Below are 26,976 nucleotides of genomic sequence, written 5' to 3' on the forward strand. Positions count from 1 at the left end.
TCTTTGCATCAATACTCTCCGATTTGCGGAAACCTGTGTTCTCCTTTGTTTTCTGTAACTGTACTTAAGATTTGCTTTTTTTTTTTCTTTTCATGTTTTGGCTTTTATCCATCCGGGCTCTGACTCTGTTATTTTTTGATGCGTAAAAGCAAAGGTCTAATTTTGATTTTTTCCAACATGGCAAGCTGGTAGTCTGAGCGCAGTGTCTGGGAATGTCTGCACGGTGCCTGTAGCTTTACCTCTGTGGAACGCCAAGGCCCGTGAGCCATGGCCCTGCCCCTGCCGTATGCCGCCGAGGCCCATGAGCCACAGGTAACCGTCTAGGCTTTCCCTTCCGCTCCCACAAATGTTTATCCCTCCACAACATCTTGTTTCATGTTATTTGTCTTTTTTTGTGTGTATGATGTGAAGTAGGCATTTAACTATAATTTTCCTACAAAGATTTGGAATGCCACATCAAAGACTGTCTGGAGCTTTCTGTTTTCTTCTGACTTCTGTTCCTACATCCGTGTCAGTGTGACCCTTCGTGCCCAGCACAACCCGTATCTCCTCATTGCCCACTCTCATTAACATCCTCTCGACTATTCTCATTTGAGCTGTTCTTCAGGTGAACTTTAGAATCATATTATGAAGTTTTCACCCCCAAATCCCACTGGTACTTGGATGTCCTTGCATGTAAGCTCAGCATGGGAGGTTGACATCTGTCCCTGTCTCACCTCCTGTCCTGGAGGGTGGCCCGCCTTCCATGTATCCTTCCTCCCTTCCTTCATAAAGATCTGGCTCATTTCTTCTCAAAAGTATCAGCAGGTATTTGGGGTTTTTTTATTGCTATTGTGAGTGTAGCCCTTTCATTATATCCTCTGTCATGTCGCTGGTAAGAAAGTAACTGTGGGGTGGTTTTTAAGACCTAATTTTTCTTCAGAATTGTCATTAGTTAGGACAAGTTTAAATACCAAATATCAAAAATAATGAGAACCAAATAGCCATAAGGCCACTAGACTGCCTCTGGGTTTTTTCCCACCTGTTTATCTACAGTTATGATTCAAATGTAAGCTATTTTGTAACCTGCAACAATTATTTATTTCTTAAATAAGTTTTTGGTTTTAGATTTACATAAAAGCAGCAAGGATAGTACAAAGAGTTCCCATATATCCCATGCCTCGCTCCCGCTATTATTGGTCACAATTAATGAATCCAATATTGATATGTTATTATCAACTAAAGTGCATACATTATTCAGACTTCCTTGTTTTTTTTCTAACGCCCACCTTCCGTTCCGGGGCCCCCTCCAGGACACCCCATGACACCTAGTGGTCCTGTCTCCCTAGGCTCCCCTAGAATGCGGCAGTTCTCAGACGTTCTGGCTGTTGATGACCTTGATGTGTGTGAAGAGTGCTGGTCAGGTGTTTCTAGAGTGTTTCTCAGGATTCGTCTGATGTTTTTCCTGTGATTAGACTGAGGTCATGGTTTTGGGGGAGGGTGACCACAGAGGTGAAGCGTCCTTCTCATCACATCATCTCAGGAGTACGTGCTGTGAATGTACTGTGATGCTGACCATGGTCTCCCTGCCAAGGTGGTGTTTCTCGGGGTTCTCGACTGTCAAGTTCTTTTATCCCTTTTTCACACTGTACCTTTGAAAGCAAGTCACTAATCACAGTCCACACAGAGTTGGGGCTGTGCTTCATCTTCTTAAGGACAGAGTTATCGGGGGCACCTGGGTGGCTCAGTCGGTTAAGCATCCGACTTCAGCCAGGTCACGATCTCGTGGTCCGTGAGTTCGAGCCCCGCGTCAGGCTCTGGGCTGATGGCTCAGAGCCTAGAGCCTGCTTCCAATTCTGTGCCTCCCTCTCTCGCTGACCCTGCCCAGCTCATGCTCTGTCTCTCTCTCTCAAAAATAAATAAACATTAAGAATATTTTAAAAAGTAAAATGCTCTACGGGGCGCCTGGGTGGCGCAGTCAGTTGAGCGTCCAACTTCAGCCAGGTCACGGTCTCGCGGTCCGTGAGTTCGAGCCCCGCGTCGGGCTCTGGGCTGATGGCTCAGAGCCTGGAGCCTGTTTCCGATTCTGTGTCTCCCTCTCTCTCTGCCCCTCCCCCGTTCATGCTCTGTCTCTCTCTGTCTCAAAAATAAATAAATGTTAAAAAAAATTAAAAAAAGAAAAGGACAGAGTTATCCGCATAAATTATTTAGAATTCTTGTGCACAGGCGATCTATCTACTCTCCCTTATTTATTTATCCAGTCATTTACTGTATCAGTGGACTCGTGGATATTTATTTTACTTGGGGTTATAACTCAGCTACTTTATTTTCATTCTTGAATTCTTCCAGCCTCAGCCATTGGGAGCTCTTTCAGTTGGTTCCTGTGTCCCTTTGACTTAACCTCGTGTGTGTGTGTGTGTGTGTGTGTGTGTGTGTGTGTGTGTTTATAACTTCCTCACTCTCTGGCACGAGACGCTCCAGGCTCATCTTGCCTGTTTCCTGCCCCAGTCCTAGAATGAGCCATTTCTCAAGGAGCCTTGTTTGCTCTTATGGGAAAATGGTATTAGAAGCCAAGATCTGCGTGGAAGGCATTCTCTTGGCTACGATGGTGTCTTTGCTTCTAAGCCCTTTCAGCCAGCAGAGCAAGGAGATGCATGTGTGTGTGTGCTAGCCTGTGTATACATACGTATCTAAAATATTTGTATGTTTCCCTCTGTGTGAAGCTAAACATGGTCCATCACCACTCAGATCATTCCAGCTCCTCTCCTTGCTTACCTATCTGGCATAAATTTAAATTTACCAAGACCTCTATGGCATATTTTCATTTAATTAAATATTCTTCTACGAAATTATTTTAAATAACCAGATGGAATTCTACTGAATGCATATATACTAATTTAAACAATTTCCCAAATGCCTTCAAAAAAGGTTATAACAATTTATTCTCCATGAGAAGTCTCTCGGAGTGCCCCTCACCCTGCACCCATGCCAACAGCCAACAGCACATATTTCATTTTTGTTTAACTCTAGCAGTTTGGTGAGTGAAAAAGTCCCCTGATGCACTTAACTGCCTTTGCTGAATTATCAATGAAAGCTGAATTTTCATTTGCTCCTTGATCATTTCTTCCATGAATCACCTGCTCATATCATTTTCCCATTTATATCAACATATTCTTTTTTTTTTCTTATTACTCTTCAGGAGCTACTTCTATAATAAATTTATTAGCCCTTTGGCAATTACAAAACAAATATTTCTCCCAGTTTTTTATTGGCCCTTAATTATTTTAACTCTTTTTAATGTTCAAACATTTTTAATTTTATACTATTTGTCCTTGTAGTGCTTGTCTTCGATACTATCTTTTAAAAACTCTTTCCTGCTCCCAAGTCATATAAATAGTCACCTATGTTTTTCTGTCTTTTAGGACTTAATTTGCCATATTGAAATGTTTGATCCCTATGGAATTTACTTAGCTTATGGTGTTAAGTAGGGATCTGCATTCATTTTGTAGCTTCAGGTCCTAAGGGTTGAGATGATCATTCTTGCAGTGAACAACACTGCCATCACCAGTCTTGGAAAGGCCCCTTGATAAGATTGTAAATAAAATAATATACTATCAAAAACCTCCATGTTAAAAAAGAAACAAAGAAAATTAAGGAATGTTTACAAATTAACAATAAAAAACACAACATGTGAACATTTGTGGGACGCAGCAAGAGGTCCTGAGAGGCAAGTTTAGGACTAAATACATTCATCAGAAAATAGAACTCATTAAAAACAGGTAGGTATTCAGCACAATAAGTTGGAAAAAGAACAACAAATCCACCACACACACAAAAAAGATAATTCAATAAAGATAATTTATAAAAGGCAGAAATTTTTAAAATCAAGGAAGAAGAAAAGAGTAAGAAAACTAAAATGCCATTTCTCATCTTCTTCTTACTATTTTCTAAGTGTATTTTAGAATAGTCACGAGTATAATCTGTGTAATATAAAATCCCTCAGTATTTAATGAGGCTTCATTTTTGACCAAGCGTGTATCCTTTCTCTGTTGGCCGTGGAGTTCTTTACGCACCTGGCAGCCCGGGCTTGTTGGCCGCTGTGTTTGGATCTTCCACTTCAGTGCGTTTTGTCTGATTGCTTGGTTGCCTGATCTACACATTTCTGAAAGGAGCACATCAGAATCTCCCATTATAATTGCCGATCTGTTTTTTCCCTGTGGTTTTGTAAGTTTCCTTGAGAGGTTTTGAGGCTGAATTGTTTGTTAGGTGTTTAGATGTTTATGATGGCTATATATTTTTTGTTTTACTTTCAACAGAATATAATCTCTTTCTTTGTCCTTTATGACTTTTTCTTGGTTTAAATTTAGATCAATGTGGCGATTTCTTTTGGAGCACGTTTGTCTTGGATATCTTTAACTATTCCTTCTTTTGTGGGGTGGGGGGAGTACGTGAGCAGGGGAGGGGCAGAGGAAGAGGGAGAGAGAGAATCCTAAACAGGCTCCAAGCCCAGCATGAAGCCCAACTCCGGGCTCGAACTCACAACTGTGAGATCATGACCTGAGCTGAAATCAAAAGTTGAACACTTAACTGACTGAGCCACCCAGGCACCCCTATTATTTTATTCTCATCTTTCTTTGTCTTTTTGTACATAATGTTAACATTTTAAAATTCAATCTATGAGTCCCTTTCTCTTAATTGGTGAATTAGCTCACATACATCTGTCATAATTACTGATATATTAAGCCTTTTGTTTTCTTATATCATGTTTTCAATGGACTGTGTTTTCTTTCCTATTTTCAGTTGGATAGATCATGTTTTCTTCTGCTGTTTAAGATTTTGCACCTAAGTTTTGCAAGCAGTCTGACCATAACTTTTCTTTCTTTTAATTCCTTTGTCAGATTTTTGAGTTAGGAAATATTTCTTCTGTTTCATTCTCTGGAAGAGTTTATATAAAAGTGGTCTTGTTTCTGGGGTGCCACCCCTGCTTGTGCCCTCTCTCTCTCTCAAAACAATTAATAATAATAATAATAATAGTAATAATAATAATAATAAAGTGGTATTGTTTCTTCCTCAGATGTTTGGAGGAAATCCTCAGTGAATCAGGGACTGTGATTTTTTTGGTGTGGGATTAAACTTTTTTAATAGATACATGACTGCTCCTCTTTGTATTAGTTTCAGTATATTGTGTTTTACAGTGAATTTGCCCATTTTGTCTATATTTCCAAATGTATTGGCATGAAGTTGCTCATATTATTCTCTTTTTATTATCTTAATGACTTCGAGTCTGTAATGATACTCCCTCTTCATTCCTGGTATTGATAATTTGTGCCTTCTCATTTTCACTCTTATTCAGGCTTTCTAGAGACTTATTGATTTTATTAATCTTTTCAAAAAAACCAATTATGTTATTGTTAAATCTCTTTATTATATGTTTATTTTCCATTGTATTAATGTCTTCTCTCATCTTTGTTATCTTTTCTTTCAACTTTCTTTGGATTTATTATGTTGTTCTTTCTTTTTCCAACTATTGGTGATGAGTATTTAGAGCACTGATTTCCAGCCTTTCTTCATTTCTAGTATGGATATAAGGCTATAATTTTCTCTCTAAGCATGACTTTACTGCATCTCATAAATTTTGATATGTCTGTTTTCACAATCATCCAGGTGAAGATATTTTCTAATTGTGATTTCTTCTATGACCCAAGTCCCATTTACAAGTGTACCGCTGGGGTGCCTGGGTGGCTCAGTCAGTTAAGCATCCAACTTTGGCTCAGGTCATGATCTCATAGCTCTTGAGTTCAAGCCCCACGTCGGGCTCTGTGCTGATAGCTCAGAGCCTGGAGCCTGCTTCACATTCTGTGTCTTCCTCTCTCTGTGCCCTCCCCTGCTCACACTCTGTCTCTCTCTTTCTCAAAAATAAATAAACATTTAAAAAATAATAATAATAAATAAAAATAGAAGTATAATGCTTAATTTCCAAATATATGAACATATCCTAGTTGTTGTTGTTGTTGTTGCTGATGACAATTTTTAGCTTAATTCCATCACAGTCAAAGGACATTCTCTGGAGGATTTGGATCCTTTGAAATGTGTTTTCAGTGGCTTTACAGACCAGCATGAGGTCTGTTTTGCTCTTGTGCATTTGACAAGGATGTATATGCTCCCACTCTTGGCTACAGTATTCTGCATAGTCTGCAGACGCGTTGCTCACATCTTCTGTGTCCTTCTTGATATTTGTGTGGTTGTTCTGTTAGCTAGTAGAGAGTTGAATTACAGTCTCCTATTATTATTTTTATTTTTTTATTAACGTTTATTTATTTTTGAGAGACACAGCATGAGCAGGAGAGGGGCAGTGAGAGAGGGAGACACAGAATCCGAAGCAGGCTCCAGGCTCTGAGCTGTCAGCACAGAGCCCGACACAGGCCTCGAACCCACAAACTGTGAGATCATGACCCGGGCTGAAGTCAGACACTTCACTGGCTAAGCCCCCCAGATGCCCACAGTCTCCTGTTATTATTGTAGGTTTGTCTATTTCTCCTTTTGGTTCTGTCCATTTTTGTCCCATATTTTTGAATCTATATTATTAGGCATTATATACTTGCAACTATTTTTTCTAATATTAGTGCAGCTAAACCAACTTCCTTTTGGTTGGAGTTTGCATGTTCTTGTCCCCAAGCTGTACTGTACTTCTGACTTTTCTGTGCCCTTATATTCAAAGTGGGTCTTCTTTAAGTGGCATATAGTTTGGTTTTGTCAAGTTCGACTATTATATTCTTTTTTTTTTTAATGTTTATTTATTTTTGAGATAGCACCAGAGTGGGAGGGGACGAGAGAGGATTTGAAGCAGGCTCCGCACTGACAGCAGCAAGCGAGCCCAGTGTGGGGCTTGAACTCACTAACCGTGAGATCATGACCTGAGCTGAAGTCAGACACTCAACCGACTGAGCCACTCAGGCGCCCCTATATTCTTTTAATTAGAGATTCCGTCTTTTACCTTTAACACAATTACTTGTATTTCTTAATATGTATTATGGTACTGTTTTTGTTTATCCTACCTGTTTTATCTTCTATTTTCTCTCCTTTCTCTCCTTCTCTTTTCTTTTGGATGAATCATTTTTATCCTCTGTTAGCTTTTGGTTTTGCAGTCTTTTAATATTCTCATAATGGTTACATTATAACATGAATCAGTGACTCATTGGCAGCCGAACATATATCAGTACTTTTTCCACTTCCCAGACAATGCTATGATCTCAAAACCTTTCAACTTTCTTTACTTATTCACTTCAATTCTACATATATTTAACCCCCATACGATAATAACACTATTGTCTTTTATAATCAGTGATCTATCATTGTGAAATGTTCTTCAGCTCTAGCAATGTGTCTTATCTTAAGGTCTTCTCTGTCTGATATTCTTTGGTTAGTATCTTCGTCATGTATTTTCCCCATCTTTTTACTATCAACCTTTCTGTGTGTTTATATTTATAGTATATCTTTTACAGGCAGTGTTTTACGAACGTAATCCAGTCTGACAATCTTTGTCTTTTCATTGGAATATTTTGTCCATTTACATATAAGTAATTACTGATTTATTTTGTATAAATTGTTCCTTTTAGCATTGTTTTCTATTTTCTCACTTATTCTGTGTTTCTTTCTCTCTCCTTTCTTGCCTTTTTTTTTTTGATTAAGTATTTTTGTTATTCCATTTCCCTATCACCTTGTTAGTTATATATTCTTTCACTATTCTTTTAGAAACTACTCTAGAGAGTACTTCACTTACAAAAATCTAGTGCAAAAGTTGTACTTTGACCACTTCTAGGACTATAACAGTTTAGCTCCCCCTCCTGCCTTTTATACTATGTTTGCACCATATTTTAATCCTACTATACCTTGAAGGATACAAAACGTTATGATATGGTTTTAGACTGTCAGTGTTCATTTTAACTTAACTGATACTCTTTCCATTGCTTTTTATTCCCTCCTTCATCTCTGTGTTTCCATATGGAGTTCTTTTTCTTCTGTCTTTAGCATTTCTAATAGTGCAGGTATTCAGGTAACAAATTTCTTACTTTCTGTTTGTCTGAAATGTTTTTATTTTACCTTTACTTCTGAGGAATATTTTTGTTGAATACAGATTTCTAGTTTGGCAGGTTTATTTTTAGCATGTTGATAATTTCATTCCATTTTTTTCCATTTCCCATTATTTCTGTTAAGAAGTCACTGTTAGTTATACTGTTGCTTCTTTGAAAGTAATCAATTTTTTGTAACTATTTGTAAAAATTTCTCTTTGTCTTTGGTTTTCAGCCATTTTATGTTATGTTCACCTGTGGTTTTCTTTCTATTTGTCTTGTTCATGGTTTTTAGTATTCCTTTCATCAATGGTTTGATGTCTTTCATCAACTTTGGAAACTTCTCAGTCATTATCCCTTTAAATATTGCTTCCTTCTCTCCTTCTGGGACTGTGGTTATACAATAGCTATGTTAGAACTTTTCACCATGTTCCGTGTACCTCTCTTGCTCTTTTCTGTATTTTCCATGTTTTTTCTCTACGTACCTCAGGCTAGATATTTTGTCTAATCTTTTTTTTTTTTTCAACGTTTATTTATTTTTGGGACAGAGAGAGACAGAGCATGAACGGGGGAGGGGCAGAGAGAGAGGGAGACACAGAATCGGAAGCAGGCTCCAGGCTCTGAGCCATCAGCTCAGAGCCCGACGCGGGGCTCGAACTCACGGACCGCGAGATCGTGACCTGGCTGAAGTCGGACGCTTAACCGACTGCGCCACCCAGGCGCCCCTTTGTCTAATCTTTAATTCTGGTGTCTGTCCTCCATTCAATCATCTTCTCAACAGGTATGACTAATAGGCTATTTAAGCTAAATCCCATTTGAGTAAACTTTTGAGTTCTTAATGTTATTTGTTGGATTTTTCAGACCCACAACTTTCCATTTCATTATTTTTTACAGTTTTCAGTTCTTTACTCAAATTTTCAATTTGTCATCTAATATCATGAACATATTAATCACAACTATTCTAATGTCTGTAACTGAAAATCACAGTATCTCTGTCTCCCATAGATCTGTTTCTTTTGTTCCTCTCCTGGTTTTTGGTCATTTTATCTTGTTTCACAGAATGCCAGGCAATTTTCTATTGAATAGCGTGAATGAACATGCAAAGTCACCTGTAGCTATGAATAGTGTTGTCTTCCTCAAAAGATGATTTGCTTTTGCTTTTGGCAATTAGACAGGGGCAGACTACCTTCATCCGACCGACGGTTGTCCTCTGGGAATATGGGCCTCAATTTTTGTGAAAGCCAGTAAATTTCTGGATCATCTTTTCCCCTAGACTAGCAAGGATCCTCTTTCTTGATAAGCCCTGAACTTCAACTTATTCTCTGGTCCCATAGACTTCTGAAAGCTGTCCTCAGCTTTTCAACCATCATTTGAAAACCAGATTCCTCAAGGGAGAATGCGATATCAAACATCAGGCTTATATTTCTGCACTTCCCTCTCTCTGCAGTCATGGCCTTTCAACTTCTTACTGCCTTGGGATTTTTCCTTACTGCTCTCTCTTGCCTTCAATTAGGTGCTTTTTAATATTTTCTCCAATGTTTATAGCTGTTCTACATGGGAAAGTTGATGCACAGCATGCTTACAACTTTCTCTGTAAGTGGAGAACTCTCCAGAATACTTAAAATTTGCTCTTATGATTTTTGCCCTTAAGAATCATACCTCATGGGGCGCCTGGGTGGCGCAGTCGGTTAAGCGTCCGACTTCAGCCAGGTCACGATCTCGCGGTCCGTGAGTTCGAGCCCCGCGTCAGGCTCTGGGCTGATGGCTCGGAGCCTGGAGCCTGTTTCCGATTCTGTGTCTCCCTCTCTCTCTGCCCCTCCCCCGTTCATGCTCTGTCTCTCTCTGTCCCAAAAATAAATAAAAACGTTAAAAAAAAATTAAAAAAAAAAAAAAAAGAATCATACCTCTTCTGGAGCACCTGGGTGGCTCAGTAAGCTAAGAGTCCAATTTTGGCTCACGTCATGACCTCATGGGTCTGCAAGTTCAAGCCTCGCATCAAGCTCTGTGCTGGCAGCTCAGAGCCTGGATCCTACTTCAGATTCTGTGTCTCCCTCCCTCTCTCCCTCTGCCCCTCCTCTGCTCACGCTCTGTCTGTCTGTCTCTCTCAAAAATAAGTAGACATTAAAAAAAAAAAGAATCATACCTATTCTTCATTCATTTGCTCGGTAAATCCTTATTGAATGTTTACTGCATTCTAGTCACTGTTTTAGGTGCCAGTGTAAACAGTCATATTCTTTTGTTTTTCTTTTGATTACTTATAAATCAATATTTGTATCTTCCTTCTGAGAAAACGTGTAATTTAGCATGTCCTTCTGTCCCTTTAATCTCTGCTTCCCACTCTACTGCTGTGTTAATATTGTCTACAGTTTTTGTCCTGTGCAGTTGTGTTTCTCTTTTATTTGATCTAAGCTTTTTTGAAAAAAGAGCCAACGATGTATTTTGCCGAAATATGATATTCCTCTCACTTCCCATATATCTCGCAACAACTCCTGAGGTTGTTGTTGTTGTTGTTGTTGTTACTGGAACACTTCTTCCAAGAGTTTCGTCTGAAGATCTTTGTTTGGCAAGCTCTTCACACCCTTTAGATGTTCTGTCAAGTTCAGTTTCCCGAAGAAGTCCTTTCTGTAGTCTTCCGCCTGCTCCAGTCTGGACTGATTGCTCTCTCTGCCTGGTGCACATCTGAGAACCTGGGGCTTCTCCTCACCGTCATCGGGGTCCCCTTTTTTGGATCTCCATTCCCTGCTTCCCTTGTCTGGGTTACTCCATTGTCTTAGGGGAGCATATTCTCATATGGCTCCCTCAAAATGGTAGATAGGTTAATTTTAAGAGGCCACGCATGTCTGAAAATGTCTCACATTTGGTTGATAATTTGGCTGGAGATAGAATTCTGTGTTAGAGATGGTTGTCCTTGAATACTTTGAAGTTTTTTCCTTCATCTGCTGGAACATTTTCTTAATCAGTCTTTTCCAAAGACCATCTTTTGCAATAAGAGGTCATCATTTACAACTCTCTGCCACTTAATTTATTGTTTTAATAACATGAATGATTTTCTATGAACATATAAATTACCTAAAGGGATCCAAGAGAAGGCTGAGAGCCCGAAAGACCAATAACCTTCTAGAGGAAACAAGGAAAAGAAAGAAGCGTACTTCCACAAACACCAAGAGAGCACCTAGGCCAAGAAGTGCTTTCAAACCTCCGGGAAAGAGACGTTTCCTGTGGTTGAAGCTGCTCCTGAGTCCCAGAACATGGAACAGGTCCACGCTCTACAGCCGGCAAAGCCCCCATGATCAAGGGAGCGTTGTCTCAGGAAGGCAGACTGGCTCGCTAGTGGGAAACAGAGCGAAGACCGTCGTCATCTCCCGTCCCCGTCTGTTCTGCCGGCACCCATCCCATAACCACAGTCCTGAGAGAAGCCCACCTCTGCAAAGTAGGGTGCCTCTGGCCTCCCAGCCCCTCTCCTGCTCTTCCTGCGCTCTCCAGTCACGGTCCCTGAGACGAGAGCTGTGTCATCCTCTCGCGCATGTTCTCACAGACCTGAGACAGAAGTGACGCATCACAGCTGCCTCCCCTGCTCAGTGCCTCACCCGCCTCAGGTTTCACTTCTGTCTTCCTGGTGTTTGCTGGGCTCTTTCCAGCTTGGAGATAATTCTCTTTCCCCAAGGAAGCAAAAAAGCAATGGAGCCCGAGACCCCGGGCCCCCCGTGTCTGTGGCTTCCAGCAGGTCACGAACTGTGCTAGGGCAACATTTGAAACACCTTGACCCAGACGTCTGGCTCAGGGGGTCTGGAGGTGGAGGTGGAGAAACTTCAGACTCTCCTTCGATGATTCTGAAGCTCTCAGGTTCTTTGTCACAGGCCATTCCCGTCCTTTGGAAAGCTTCAGCTTGGGGGCCACCTACAATTACCGTCGGCTCCCAGAGACCCCTCACTGGACACAGGCCACGTGTCTGGGCCACAGTTCAAAAGAAGCACAGCCAGGTGTCAACTTAGAAGGGGCCTTGGTGTATCTCAAAATGCCCGTGCTGGAGTTCATTGCTTTCCAGGGCCAGACTGATCTCCCTCTGCTCCTGGGCTGGGTGCTGCCCACCTTTGCTGGCCGTGCTGTGGGGTCTAGGCTGCAGGCCTGTCCCAGCACCCCTGCTGGAGCCAGTGAGGCTCTCCAAACTCCTTTTCCTCGTGAGATTTCGATTTATCTGCCCTGCTTCCTTTCTCGTTGTGAGCGTCCTGTGCTCCTGAGCACAGGGCCTTTCCTCCTCAACCCTCTGCTCAGTCTCTGCCAGGGCGTTTCTAGCCTGATTACGACTGCACCCCTACCTCTCAGCTGCCTAGAGGTGGCCTCCAGCATAGATGGCCAAGTCAAGCATGGGTCCAGTGAAGGATTTAGGTAAAATCACACTTACATCATTTTTATACAAATGATTTTTTTTGTATAATTCCATTTTTCCATTTCTCGCCAGCCGAACAGGAATCTAGATTTGGCTTCATTAAGTTGGAGAACCTCTGACCTTTTGCCTGCCCTGGCCCCTGGGTACCCACCGTGACTCTGCCCATCTGTTGCTAGCGGGCCAAAGGTATGTCTCTGTCACACTTTGTTCCTCATCCAACATCCAAAGCTCTGTTTCCACGTAGCTTTGTCTTCCTCAGGCTGTCCAGAGAGCCTCTCCTATTCATTTGTTCTCTCTGTCTCTCGTGCACACACTTTTGATTCCTATAACTTCATATTTTTGTGTTTTGTTTTCAAAATTTGGGTCTCATTGTATACACATCTTCAATATTTTATGGCTCATATGTTTGGCCCACAAAACCCCTAGGACCTGTAAATGTTACCTTATATGGAAAAAGGATCTTGGCAGCATGATTAAGTTAATGATTCTGAGTTGAGAAGATTATTCTGAATTATCGGAGCAGGCTCTATAAATACCACCACAGCACCCTAATAAGAGGGAGGTGGAGGGAGGACACATAGAGAGGCCATGTGACTGCAGGGCCAAGATGGGAGTGAGGTGGCCACAAGCCAAGAAATGCCAGCAGCCACCAGAAGCTGGAAGAAGCAAAGAATAGAGTCTCCCCCTAGACAATCAGCAGAAGTGGGGCCTGCTGACCTCTGGATTTGGGCTCAATGACAGGGATTTCAAACTTCTGATCTCCAGAAATATGAGGGAATAAGCATACCTTTTTAAAAACAATTTTTTTAATGTTTATTTTTGAGAGAGAGAGAGAGACAGTGGGGGAGGGGCAGAGAGAGAGGGAGACACAGAATCTGAAGCAGGCTCCAGGCTCCGAGCTTCTAGCACAGAGCCTGATGTGGGGCTCAAACTCACAAACCGCGAGCTCATAACCTGAGCGAAGTTGGACGCTTAACTGACTGAGCCACCCAGGTGCCCCAACATACCTTTTTTTAAGCTACCAAATTTGTGGTAATTTGTTATAGCAGCCATAAGAAACTAATACATGAACCAACCTCTCAAAAATTCTTTCAAGCTCTAATGTGTTAGTTTATGGAACATCTGCTCTGTCTCTGCTTGTTAGTGGCCACTTCAGCAGGTAAATGCAACTTGTGAAATTTTATACTTTTCTTGTCCTGGGATGCAAGGTGACATCATGCAGGTGATGTCATTCCTGTCATTGTATCTAAGCACAACAATGTGGAGGCAGAGAAACTTGCCCTTCACAAAGGTCCTGAACTCTCCCCAAACCTGGACTTGGTGATGGGAGATGTCGTGTGTGGTTCTCCAGTGGGTGGAACTTACATTATAAACTGGGAGACCGAGGGGCTCCTGGGCAGCTCAGTCGGTTAACCGTCCGACTCTCGGTTTGGGCTCAAGTCGTGATCTCACAGTTCATGGGATGGAGCCCTGCATCGGGCTCTGTGCTGATAGTGTGGAGTCGGCTTGGGATTCTCTCTCCCTCTCTCTCTGTCTGCCCCTCCCCCACTCATACTCTCTCTCTTGCTTTCTCAAAATAAATAAATGAACTTATAAAAATTAAATTAAAAAAAAAACAACTGGGAGACCAAAACTAATCAGATGAAAATCTGCACGGCTATATCAATATCAAGACAAGGAATATTACTAGGCACAGAGAGGGACATGTCACAGAGAAAACTCAGTCCCATGTAGAGTGTGCCTAAGAAGAAAGCTTCAAATACCTGAAGCGAGCCTGACAGGACTGAAAGGAAAAACAGACAAACCACAAATAGAGCTGGAGATTTCAACGCTACTTTCTCAATAATTGACAAGAACAAGTACAGGGAAAATCAGAAAGTGCGTAGACCTAGATAACGTTACCCACCACCGACAACAGAACAGGGCGCTCTTTAAGTGCACAGTGAAGCGTGCGTCAGGATACAAGTCTTGGCCGTAATACAGGTCTCAAGAAATTTAGAAGAACTGAAATCACAGTGAATGTGTTCTATAAAATAGTGGCACTAAATTAAGAACAAATATATATATATATATATATATGGGGGTTTCCAAATATTTGGAAAATGAAGCATATATTTCTAAATAACACATGGGTCAAAGAGAAAGGTCACAAGGGATATTAGAAAATGTTTTGAGGTCGGGGCTCCTGGCTGGCTCAGTTAGTGGAGCATGTGACTCTCGGAGTTGTGAGGCTGAGCCCCGTGTTGGGCGTAGAGACTACTAAAAAGAATAAATTAAAATAAAATATTGTTTTTAATTTTTTTTATTTAAAAAAATTTTCTTTAATGTTTATTTATTTTTGAGAGAGACAGAGACAGAGAGTGAACAGGGGAGGGGCAGAGAGAGGGAGACACAGAATCCAAAACAGGCTCCAGGCTCTGACCTTTCAGCCCAGAGCCCGACGCGGGGCCCAAACCCATGAACCACGAGATCATGACCTGAGCCAAAGTTGGACGCTTAACCGACTGAGCCACGCAGGCGCCCCAAAATAAAATATTTTGAAAATACATGTGAGACGCAGCTGATGTACTCAGAAATGTGCAACGCTAAATACTTATATTAGAAAATAAGAAAGTCAACAATAAATGATCAAAGCTTCTAAGCTTCCACTTTCAAAGGCTAGAAAAATAAAAGCAACTTAAGCCTTTAGTAAGTAGAAGAAAGGAGGTGCAGATATCAGCATAATAGAAAACAGAAAAATAGAGGAAATCAAAGAAACCCAAAGCAGGATTTTTGAAAAGATGAATCAAGCTGATAGACCTGGGGCACCTAGGTGGCTCAGTCAGTTAAGTGTCCAGTTTCAGCTCAGGCCACTCTCTCACGGTTCGTGAGTTCAAGCCCCACATCAGGCTCTCTGCTGTCAGCATAGAGCCTGCTTCAGGTCCTCTGTCCCCCTCTCTGTCAGTCCCTCCCCCCACGCGTTCTCTCTCTCTCTCTCTCTCTCTCTCTCAAAATAAATAAACTTTTTAAAAACTTTATTTTAAAAAAACTGATAAATCCCTAGTGAGACTCATTAAAACATTTTAAAAAGCAGCAATATCAAGAATGAAAAAGGGCTCATCAGCCTTAACTCTGCAGACATTAAAAGAATAACAGAGGAATGAAATTAACAACTTTATCTCCACAAATTTGAGAACTCAAATTTCTTGGAAGATACAAATTACCAAAACTGATAAAATATGAGACAATTTGAAAGCTTTTTATCTGTTAAAAAAGTTGAATTTAGGGGTGCCTGGGTGGCGCAGTCGGTTAAGCGTCCGACTTCAGCCAGGTCACGATCTCGCGGTCCGTGAGTTCGAGCCCCGCGTCAGGCTCTGGGCTGATGGCTCAGAGCCTGGAGCCTGTTTCCGATTCTGTGTCTCCCTCTCTCTCTGCCCCTCCCCCGTTCATGCTCTGTCTCTCTCTGTCCCAAAAAAAATAAATAAACGTTGAAAAAAATTTTTTAATAAAAAAAAAATTAAAAAGTTGAATTTGTAATAAAAACCTTCCCAATGCTATATGACTTCACTAGTAAAATCTATCAAACATTTAAGAAAGTAGTTCCATCCTTTACACATACTTTCAGAAAAGATAAGAGTGAATATTTCTCTTCTTATGAGGCCAGAATTACCTTGATACTAAAAAAAGACGTTGCACAAAGAGCAAACTGCTGACCAATATGCCTCGTGACCATAGATGCCAAAATCCTTCACCATATTAGCAAATCAAATCTAGCAGTATAGAAAAAGGGCAATCCTCCTTGACCACTTGGGCTTTATCCAAGAAATTCACAGTTAGCTTAACGCTCAAAAATTAATCAATGGAATTAATCATGTTAAGAGAATAAAGGAGAAAAACCATGTAATTATCTCAATAGATGCAGAAAGGAATTTGACAAAATTTAAGAGCTATTTATTATAAAATTTTCAGTGAGCCAGAAATAGAAAAGGGATTTCCTTAACATGATTAAGGGCACATATGAAAAACCTATAGCTGACATTTTAGTTAATGGTGAAAAACTCAGCTCTTTTTCTGAAGAATAGGAACAAGGCAAGAACGTCTACTTCCATGCTTCTATTCAACATTGTGCTGGAGGTTCTAGCCAGTGCAGTAAAGCAGAAGTAGACAATAATAAAAATAAAGGGGATGCAGGTTGAAAAGAAAGAAGTAAACTATCTTTATTTGCAGACAGCACCATCATGTACACAGAATATCCTAAGAGAACTACAAAAGATACTACTACTAGAACCAATGAAAATATTTAGGAAGGGCATAGGAAACAAAGTTAATGTACACAAATCAATGCCATTTACCATCCCTGTCAAACTACCACCAGCATTCTTCACAGAGCCAGAACAAACAATTCTAAAATTTGTATGGAAACACAAAAGGCCCTGAATAGCCAAAGCAATCCTGAAAAAGAAAAACAAAATTGGAGGCATTGTGATTCTGGATTTCAAGCTATATTACAAAGCTGTAGTCATCAAGACAACATGATACTGGCACAAAGACAGACACAGATCAATGGAACAGAATAGAAAACCCAGATATGGACCCACAGCTATATGGCCAACTAATCTTTGACAAAGCAGGAAAGAATATCCGATGGAAAAAAGACAGTCTCTTCAACAAATGGTGTTGGGAAAACTGGACAGCAACATGCAGAAAAATGAAACCAGATCACTTTCTTACACCATACACAAAAATAACTTCAAAATGGGTGAAAGACCTAAATGTGAGACAGGAAACCATCACAATCCTAGAGGAGAACAACCTCTTTGACCTCGGCCGCAGCAACTTCTTACTAGACACATCACCGAAGGCAAGGGAAACAAAAGTAAACATGAACTATTGGGACCTCATCAAGATAAAAAGCTTCTGCACGGTGAAGGAAACAATCAACAAAACTAAAAGGCACCTGCAGAATGGGAGAAGATATTTGCAAATGACATCTGATGAAGGGTTAGTGTTCAAAAGCTAGAGCTTATCAAACTCAACACCCAAAAAAACAACCCAGTTAATAAATGAGCAGAAGACATGAATAGACACTCTTCCAAAGAAGACATCCAGATGGCCAACAGACACATGAAAAGATGCTCAACATCACTCATCATCCGGGAAATACAAATCAAACCCAGGATGAACTACCACCTCACACCTGTCAGAATAGCTAAAATTAACAACACAAGAAACAGTTGTTGGCAAGGATGTGGGGAAAGGAGAACCCTCTTGCACTGCTGGTGGGAATGCAAACTGGTGCAGCCACTCCAGGGAACAGTATGGAGGTTCCTCAAAAAACTAAAAATAGAGCTACCCTGTGACCCAGCAGTTGCACTATTAGGTATTCACCCAAAGGATATAAAAATACAGATTCAATGGGGCACATTCACCCCACTGTTGATAGCAGCATGATTAACAATAGCCAAACTATGGAGAGAGCCCAAAAGTTCATCAACTGATGAATGGATAAAGAAGATATATAGAAAAATATAGATAGATAAATATATATATACAAACATTGTGTATATATATTTATATACACACACAATGGAATATATATATAGTATATATATTGTATGTATACATACATATACATATACATATTATATATATACATATACAACAGAACTACTCAGTCATCAAAAAGGATGAAATCTTGCCATTTGCAAAGACATGGATGGAGCTAGAATGTATTCTGCTAAGCAAAATAAGTCAATCAAAGAAACACAAATACCATATGATTTCACTCATGTGGAATTTAAGAAACAAAACAGATGAACATATGGGGAGGGGGGAAAGGAGAGAGGGAAACAAACCACAAGAGACTCTTAATGATAGAGAACAAACTGAGGGTTGATGCAGAGAGTAGGGGGGTGGGTAGGGGGTGGGCTAGATGGGGGATGGGTATTAAGGAGGGCACTTGCTGTGATGAGCACTGGGTGTGTATGTGATGAATCACTGAATTCTACTCCTGAAACCAATATTTCACTGTTCGTTGGCTAACTAAAATTTAAATTAAAAAAAAAATCAATGGCATTTACGTATAATACAATAAACAATTGAAAAAATTTTAAGTAAAACAATACAATTACAATAGCATCCAAAAGCATTAAATACTCAGATAAATTTAACAAAATATGTGTATGACGTGCACACTGAAAACTACAAGCATTGCTGAGAGGAATTAAAGGAGATCTTGGGGCATCTGGGTGGCTCAGTTGGTTAAGCATCTGACTCTTGGTCTCAGCTCAGGTCATGATTTCACGGTTGGTGAGTTTGAGCCCTGCATCGGACTCTGCGCTGACATCTCGGCACCTACTTGGGGTTCTGTCTCTCCTCTCTCTGCGCTTCCCCACTTGCACTCTCTCTCTCAAAACAAATTAACTTTAAAAAAAAAAAGGAGATCTAGACAATGGAGGAACATATACTATGATCATAGATTGGAAGACAATACTATTAAGATACCAGTTTTCCCCAAATCAACCTATAAATTCAACGTGATCCCATGATTGCAGTCAAAATCCTAGCAGGATTTTCTTGCAGAAATTAACAAACTTATTCTAAAGTTTATATGGAAATAATGAAAACAATTTTGAAAAGGAAGAACAATTTTGAAGAATTTTACCTGATTTCAGAACTTGCTGTAAAGCCATAGTAATCAGGGGCGCCTGAGTGGCTTAGTCGGTTAAGCGTCTGACTTCAGCTCAGGTCATGATCTCACGGTTCATGAGTTCGAGTCCCGCATCCAGCTCTGGGCTGACAGCTCAGAGCCTGGAGCCCGCTTTGGATTCTGTGTCTCCCTCTGTCTGCCCCTCCACTGCTTGCACTCTGTCTCTTGCATTGTCTCAAAAATAAATAAACATTTTAAAAAGCCACAGTAATCAAAACGGTGTGCTGTTAGTATAAGGATAGATCCATAGGTCATTACAACAGAAGCAAATCCAGAAACAGACCCTTACATACATGATTAATTCACTTTCAGCAGAGGTGCTAATGTAATCAGGTAGGGGTGGAGAATAATTTTCCCAAATGATGCTGGAGCAGTTGGACGTCCACTTTGAAAAAATGAGCTTTGACCCATACCTCACACCACACACACAAATCGACTCAAAATGGATCAGAGACCTAAACATCAAAGTTAAGACTGTAGACATCCTAGAAAGAACACACAAGAGAAAATCCTTTCATCTTCGGGACAAAGATTTCATAGATAGGACGCCGGAAATACCAATAGATGATGAAAACCCGAGCAACAGACTGGGAGAAAATACAATACACATCTCTGGCAACAGACGACTGTCCAATGCAAACAAAACTCTTTTTTTTAATTTTTTTTTCAACGTTTATTTATTTTTGGGACAGAGAGAGACAGAGCATGAACGGGGGAGGGGCAGAGAGAGAGGGAGACACGGAATCGGAAACAGACTCCAGGCTCTGAGCCATCAGCCCAGAGCCTGACGCGGGGCTCGAACTCACGGACAGCGAGATCGTGACCTGGCTGAAGTCAGACGCTTAACCGACTGCGCCACCCAGGCGCCCCAATGCAAACAAAACTCTTACAACTCAATGATAGGAAGACAAGTAACCCCCCAAAGATTTAAGCAGACACTTCATAAAATAAATGCCAATAAGCACAGGAAAATATGTTCAATATCACTAGTTATCACAGAAATGCAAATTAAAACCACAATTAGATACCTCCCCATACCCAAAAGAACGGCTTAAACTAAAAAGACCAGTAATCTGTGTTGGCGATGATGTGAAGCAACCACAACTCTCATATATTGCAGTTGGAAATATAAAATTGTAAACCATTTAGAAAAAAATAATCCTTTTCTTATAAAGTAAACATATGTTTAGCATACAACCTGGCAATTCCACCCTTAGGTATTTATCCAAGAGAAATAAAAATACATGTGTAAAAAAAGACTTGTGCCAAAGTTCCTACTAGCTTTATTTATAGTAGTCATAACGAAAAAATCTATATATCTACCAACAGATGATTGATACACAAATCGTATCATATCCTTACATTGGAAAACTGTCAGCAATGAAAGGAATGAACTAAGGATATACACAGCAATGTAAGTCTCAAAAATATTATGCTAACTGGCACAAAAATAGACACGTCGATCAGTGGAACAGGGTAGAGAGCCCAGAAAAAAACCCACGCTTATGTGTCAATTAATCTATGACAAAGCAGGAAAGAATCTCCAGTGGGAAAAAAGACGGTCTCTTCAACAAATGGTGTTGGGAAAACCGGACAGATGCATGCAAAAGGATGAAATTGGACCACTTTCTTACACCATACGCAAAAACTCAACATGGATTAAAGACCTAAATGTGACACCTGAAACCATAAAACTCCTATAAGAAAATGCGAGCAATAATCTCTTGGACATTAGCCTTAGCAACATATTTATGGATATGTCTCCTGAGGCAAGGGAAACAAAAGCAAAAATAAACTACTGGGACTGTATCAAAATAAAAATCTTTTATTTTTAAGATAAGATCTTTTATTTTTAAGATATTTTTAAGATGTTGAAGGAAACCATCAACAAAACAAAAAAGCAACCTACTGAATGGGAGAAAATATTTGCAAATAATATATCTGATAAGGGGTTACTATCCAAAATGTAAAAGTAACTTATACAACTCAACAGCAAAAAATATCAATAATAATCCAATTTTTTTAAATAGGCAGGGGACCTGAATAGACATTTTTCCAAAGAAGACGTACAGATGGCCAACAGACACCTGAAAAAATGTTCAACATCCTTCGTCATCAGGGAAATGCGAACCAGAACCACAATGAACTATCATCTCACCTGTCAGAATGGCTAAAAAATAAAAGACAAGAAATAAGGTGTGTGGGCGAGGATGCGGAGGAAAAGGGAAGCCTCGTGCGTTGTGGGAATGTGAGGTGGTGTAGCCACCGTGGAAAACAGTATGGAGGTTCTCAAAAATTAAAAGCAGAAATACCATACGATCAGTTATTCTGCTACTGGGTATTTACCAAAACAAAAGGAAAAGACTAATTTGAAAAGACATACGCCCCCCTACGTTCATTGCAGCACTATTTATAATAGACAAGGTATGGAAACACCCTAAGCGCCTATCGATGGATGAATGGACAAAGAGGTGGTGTGTGTGTGTGTGTGTGTGTGTGTGTGTGTGTGTATGTATAATAGAGTATTACTCAACCATAAAAAAAGAATGAGATTTTGTCATTTGTGACAACATGGATGGGTCTAGGTGGTAAGTGAAATAAGTCAGACAGAGAAAGACAAATACCATATGATTTCATTTATGTATGGAATCGAAAAAATAAATGAACAAACACAAAACTAGAAACAGATGCATAAATACGTCCCCTTCCAGAGGGGACGTGGGTGAGGGGATGCATGAAATAGATGAAGGGGATCAAGAGGTACTAACTCCCAGTAATAAAATGAACGAGTCACGGGATGAAAAGTACAGCACAAGGACCGTAGCCGATAAGACCGTAATACTGCTGTCTGGGGACAGATGGTGACCGCACTCACTGTGGCGAGCACCGAGTAATGCATAGAGTTATCGAATCACTGTGTTGTGCACCTGAAACTACTATAACGCTGTATGTCAACTATACTTCAGTAATAAAAAAATCTTAGAAGTATGTTAAGCTAAGTAAAAGAAGCCGGACACAAAAGAGTACTTACTGTATGCTTCCATTCATATAAGATAGGAGGCAAATGTAATCTACAGTGGCAGTAATTGGATTTCCACCTCACTGGGGCTGCAGAATTGGGGGTGGTTTGACCTCAGAGGGGCACGAGGGAATGTTCTGGAATTATAGAAATGTTCTGTGTCTTGATGGTGCTGGTGGTTTTATAGGTGTGTGCATTTTCAAATTTTTTTTAATGTTTGTCTATTTTTGAGAGAGAGAGGGAAACGGAGCGTGAGTGGGGGAGGGACAGACAGAGACAGAGGGAGACACAGAATCCGAAGCAGGCTCCAGGCTCCGAGCTGTCAGCCCAGAGCCGGACGCGGGGCTCGAACTCACGAGCTGTGAGATCATGACCCGAGCCGAAGTCGGACGCTTAACTGACTGAGCCACCCAGGCGCCCCGTGTGTGTTTTTTTAAAGCATTGAACTGTACACTTAAAATGGGTGCAATTTATCACATGTGGCCGATACTTCAATAAAACTAATTTTTAGAAACCAGTAAAACACCAAGAGAACTGGCAGTCTCTCCCAGCCACGGTGACCTGCACTTCTCGGGTTCTCTTTCAGCCTGACACCGCGAAACAGTCATCGTACTTTGTGTTAGGCCACTTCAGACACTTCTGCGCCTGGCAGGGTCAGCAGACCCAGGGTCCCGTGGGCAGACGAGCCGACTACCCCCTCACCCAACAAGCAGGTGCGAAAGCAGAATCACCCCGTTGCCACCCCGTGGCCAGGCAGCCAGCAGGAGGCCACAGACTGAACTTGCCGTACGTCTCCCGGACACTTTCATTCTTTCGTGAGAAACTTTGCTTGTTTCCTCAATTTTTTAAAGTTCTTCGTACCTTAGGGGTGTTAGTCCATCCCTGATGTGACAAATATTTTCTCCTAGTTTGTTGTTTGTCTGTTGACTCTGCCTGTGGTATCTTACGCAGCACAGAAGATGCGGTGTTTCGGTCGTTGGCGGTGGTGACCTGTCAGTCTTCCCTCTCACCGCCTCTGGACTTAAGTCCTTACATCCAGGTTACAAGGAATTTGCCATGTTTCCTGGTGCCTTTCCCAAACGGCTCTCCAGCTGTCCCAGCACCACGTACCGGGAGGCCCGTCTTTGCCTGTGCCCGAACTCTCCGTCCTACTCTGGCGCCGTGTCCCTCCGTGCGCCTGTAGCGCACCGCTGCACGGTAGAGGGCCCGCCGCCCGCGTCAGCGCCTGGGTGGCCACGTGCCCCCGGCTCTCCCGTTTCCGTGCATTCGTTTCCCATGTGCACGTCGGTTTCCCACATGGGCTCGTGGCTGGTTCCGTGGAAAAGCTTGTTGGTATTTTCAGTGAGATCACATTAAGTCCACAGGTTAGTGTAGGGAGAGCTGGCATCTTGGTAATGTTGGCACATTTCAGCCAAGAACAAACGAGGTCCTCTCGTCCATCGTGTCTTCTGCTACGGCTGTCGGTGTCCATGAAAGCTGTTGACTTGCTGTGCTCGCTTGACTTCCTGCTACTTTATGAATTATTTTATCGTTGATCCTCTAGGAATTTCCGGAATATTACCTTGTCATCTGCAGCTACAGATAGTTTTCTTAAATTTTTCCAATTCTTATGCCTCTGATCATTTGGCTAATACTTCCAGAACAACGTTAAATAGTATTGGCAGTAGTGAGCACTCTTGCCTTGCTTCTGACCTTAGTAAGAATGCCTCTGGTGTCTCCCCTTTAGTGAGACGCCAGCCCTAGCGTTGGGGCGTAGGGGTCATAATTTTAAGGAAGTATCCCGCTATTCCTATTTTCTCAAGGGTTTTTAGCAGGAGTGGGTATTGAATTTTGTCATAGGATTTTTCAACAACTATGTAGACAACCATGTAATTTTCTCCTTAGTGCTATTAATGTGGTGAGTTCTATCAACAGATATCCTAACATTGAACCAACTTTACTTTCCCGGTGTAAACTCTGCTTGGCCATGGGTACTGTTTTCTCAGTGTGGTGTTGGACTCCATTTGCCAAGATTCTACTTAGGATTATTACATCAATCAATATTCATAGGAGATGGGGTCTGTGATTTTCCTTTATTATACTCTCTGTCATGTTTTAGTATAACCTTTATACTTAATGAAAGACATTTTTCTTCATCTTCTATGCTCGGAAGCAATTTACACAGCATGGGGACTATATGGTCTCTGAGGTTCGATAGAATTCCCCTTTAGGACCACCCAGGTCAGTGGGTTTTGTGGGGTAGTTCCTTCATCGTTTTCTCTGCTTCTTCTGTGGCCATTCTTCCGCGGTCTGTCTCGCTTTTGTCTCTACTCGGTCCAATTTTTATAATTGTGCTTTCTTCAGAAATGTCCGTGTCACGTAAGCTTTTACATTTATTTGCATAGAGTTCTGCAAAATAAGATGTTTTTAACTTCTTGCATGTCTGTGTTTTCCCTTCTTGTGTTTCTTCTTTTGTGTATCTGTGCTTGCTTCCTTTTGATTAAAGCAGCTAATGGTTTGTCCATTTTATTTTTCACAGAAACGAGGATTTTTATTTATTAATTTGATCTAGTGTTTTGCTGTTTTCTACTGCATTAATTTCTGTTTCTGCCTTTATTCTAGCTTTATGGTTTCCCTCCTATGTGATCTTTCGATTTGCTTTGTTGTTCTTTTCTTGTCTTTTGAGTTGAAAACCTCATTCATATGCAGCTGGCCCTCAACACAGGTTTGAGCTGCACGGGCCCACGTACGTGTGGATTGTTTTGCTACAGGATAGGACTAGAGATGTATTTTCTCTTCCTGATGATTTTTCTCATAACACTTTCTTTTCTCTGGCTTACGGTATTGTGAGAATAGCTTCTATGACAAAGACACACACCAAATATGTGTTCATTGACTGTTTGGGTCATCAGTAAGGCTTTCTGTCAGCAGGAGGTTCTCAATAGTTAAGTTTGGGGGAAGTCAGGAGTTATATGTGGATTTTCAGCTGTGTGTGGAGGGGGGGGTCACCACACTAACCCCCATATTGTTGAAGGGTCAATTGTACTTTTATTCTTTCAGTTATTAATATAGGTGTTTAGAGCTATGACATTTCCTCACCGCTTTAAATGTAATCCACTGGGCCTGACATACAGTGTTTTCATTAGAAGTGAATGTAATTTCTGTTTGTATTTTTCTTCACCCAAAAGTTGTCTGAAAGAAGTGTTTTTTGTTTTATTTCTAGGGAGATGGGGTTCGTGTTTTTTATTTCTTTGGTTTGGTTTGGGTTATAATTTTAGTTTTCTTGCGCTGTAATCAGAATGTTATTTTAACATTTTTACTTTGTGCAACCTTTTGATGTTTTCTGTGTGTCCTAATGTATGATGGGTTATTGTGAATATACCGTGTGTGCTCCAGAAGACAGTATACTCTCTACGATCAGAGAGCGGCTTTGATGTATGTCCACAATATCTATTTATTGGTTGTGCTGTTTGGATCTTGTCACACTTTGGGAAGAAGCAGGCTCTGAGAGTTTAATCCTGCTTCAGCAGACAGCTTTCTGACTCTGGACAGCACTGACGTTCCCTCAGAGAACAAGGGAGGGGGGCTCGTGCAGACACGAGGGGAGAATTCATCTCCCTGCCACGGAGACCCTCTGTTCATTCAAGGAAAGGCAGCAAAACGGGGCAAGCTTCCAGTGTGAGAACATCGGGCAGACGTGTGGTGAGAGCCACCTCGCATTTGCGGTGTGACCGTGGCTCCAGGACGTAAGTGACTCGCCCACGATGGGTCCGGAATGCGCCTCACGCCGGCCCGCCCAGCCCCCAGCCCGGGCTCTGCACGCCGCTGCGTCTGCTGGACCCCACGCCCGCAGAGCTCACCCTCGCGCTTCTCCTTCGCTCCGCGGTCCCTTCTCGGCTGGTCTTGGCCACTACAGCGGCCATCTGTTCCCGGGTGACACACTGATGGCCACTCGGTGTTTGCGGGGCTCCAGGGCGGTGGTCTCACCTGAGCTGCACCGGGGGGCACACCAGCAGCCCTCAGCTCTTGCCGCATGAGTCCCCACGCTACCGCAAGGTGGCCTGGCTCTTGACAGCCAGCAGGAAGATGCTACACGCTGACGTCTGTGATCAGGTCACATACCCGTGACCTCCACTGAGCCTGGTGAGAGGCAGGGGCAGGTCTGCCCACCCTCCAGGGCAGGGGTCACACGAGGGCGCGAAGACCAGCAGGCGGGACCGTGGAGGCCCCTTGAGGATCTGTCTGCTACACACCCCTTTCTGAACTTGGGGCCCCGGGCTGCACGCGGCCCTCCACAAGCCCCCACGGCCCACTGTCCCAAGGAGTCCCGTGACACGGGAGCTCTGCCAGTGCTGCCCACGACTGGACACATGAGAAATACTGAACAAATCCATGAGCTGAGTCGTCTTCGGACCCTACTTGTGAAAACATTTTGTGTACACAGTTTTTCAGAAACTTTGCTTTAAAGAACTGAACTCGGGGAGCCTGGGTGGCTCATCGGTTGGGCGACCGACATCCGCTCGGGTCATGATCTCACGGTTTGTGGGTTCGAGCCCCGCATGGGGCTCTGTGCTGACAGCTCAGAGCCTGGAGCCCGCTTTGGATTCTGTGTCTCCCTCTCTCTGCCCCTCCCCCACTCACGTTTTGTCTCTCTCTATCAAAAAGTGAATAAACGTTAAAAACAAAAATTGAAAGAACTGAACTCAGTGGGTGATAGCGGGATGACTCAGACTCCCTTCATCTGTCTCCTCCTCTTGGCCTCCCTGTGCTGTGCTCCTGAACCTCGCTGGGTCACTACTGGGGGTGGGGGCGGGGGGGCGGGCGAGAGGCAGAATTCCACCAAATTACATTAGCT

The 26,976-nt window shown here is 41.8% G+C and overlaps 1 non-coding gene across 3 annotated transcripts in view; it reads left to right on the plus strand.

Annotated features, from left to right (window-relative positions):
* The window catches only part of LOC101083932, a 76,304-nt gene extending 49,592 nt beyond the window's left edge, over positions 1-26,712 (plus strand). For all 3 annotated transcript variants that reach the window (XR_006597380.1, XR_006597382.1, XR_006597381.1), the window contains 3 exons: positions 12,508-12,621; positions 21,154-21,319; positions 22,729-26,712. This is a non-coding gene — a transcript (DNA polymerase nu). The remainder of the gene's footprint in view (positions 1-12,507; positions 12,622-21,153; positions 21,320-22,728) is intronic.
* The last annotated feature ends 264 nt before the right edge of the window (positions 26,713-26,976 follow it).

Source organism: Felis catus, chromosome B1 (assembly GCF_018350175.1).
Source record: "Felis catus isolate Fca126 chromosome B1, F.catus_Fca126_mat1.0, whole genome shotgun sequence".
In the NCBI taxonomy this organism is placed as follows: Eukaryota; Metazoa; Chordata; class Mammalia; order Carnivora; family Felidae; genus Felis; species Felis catus.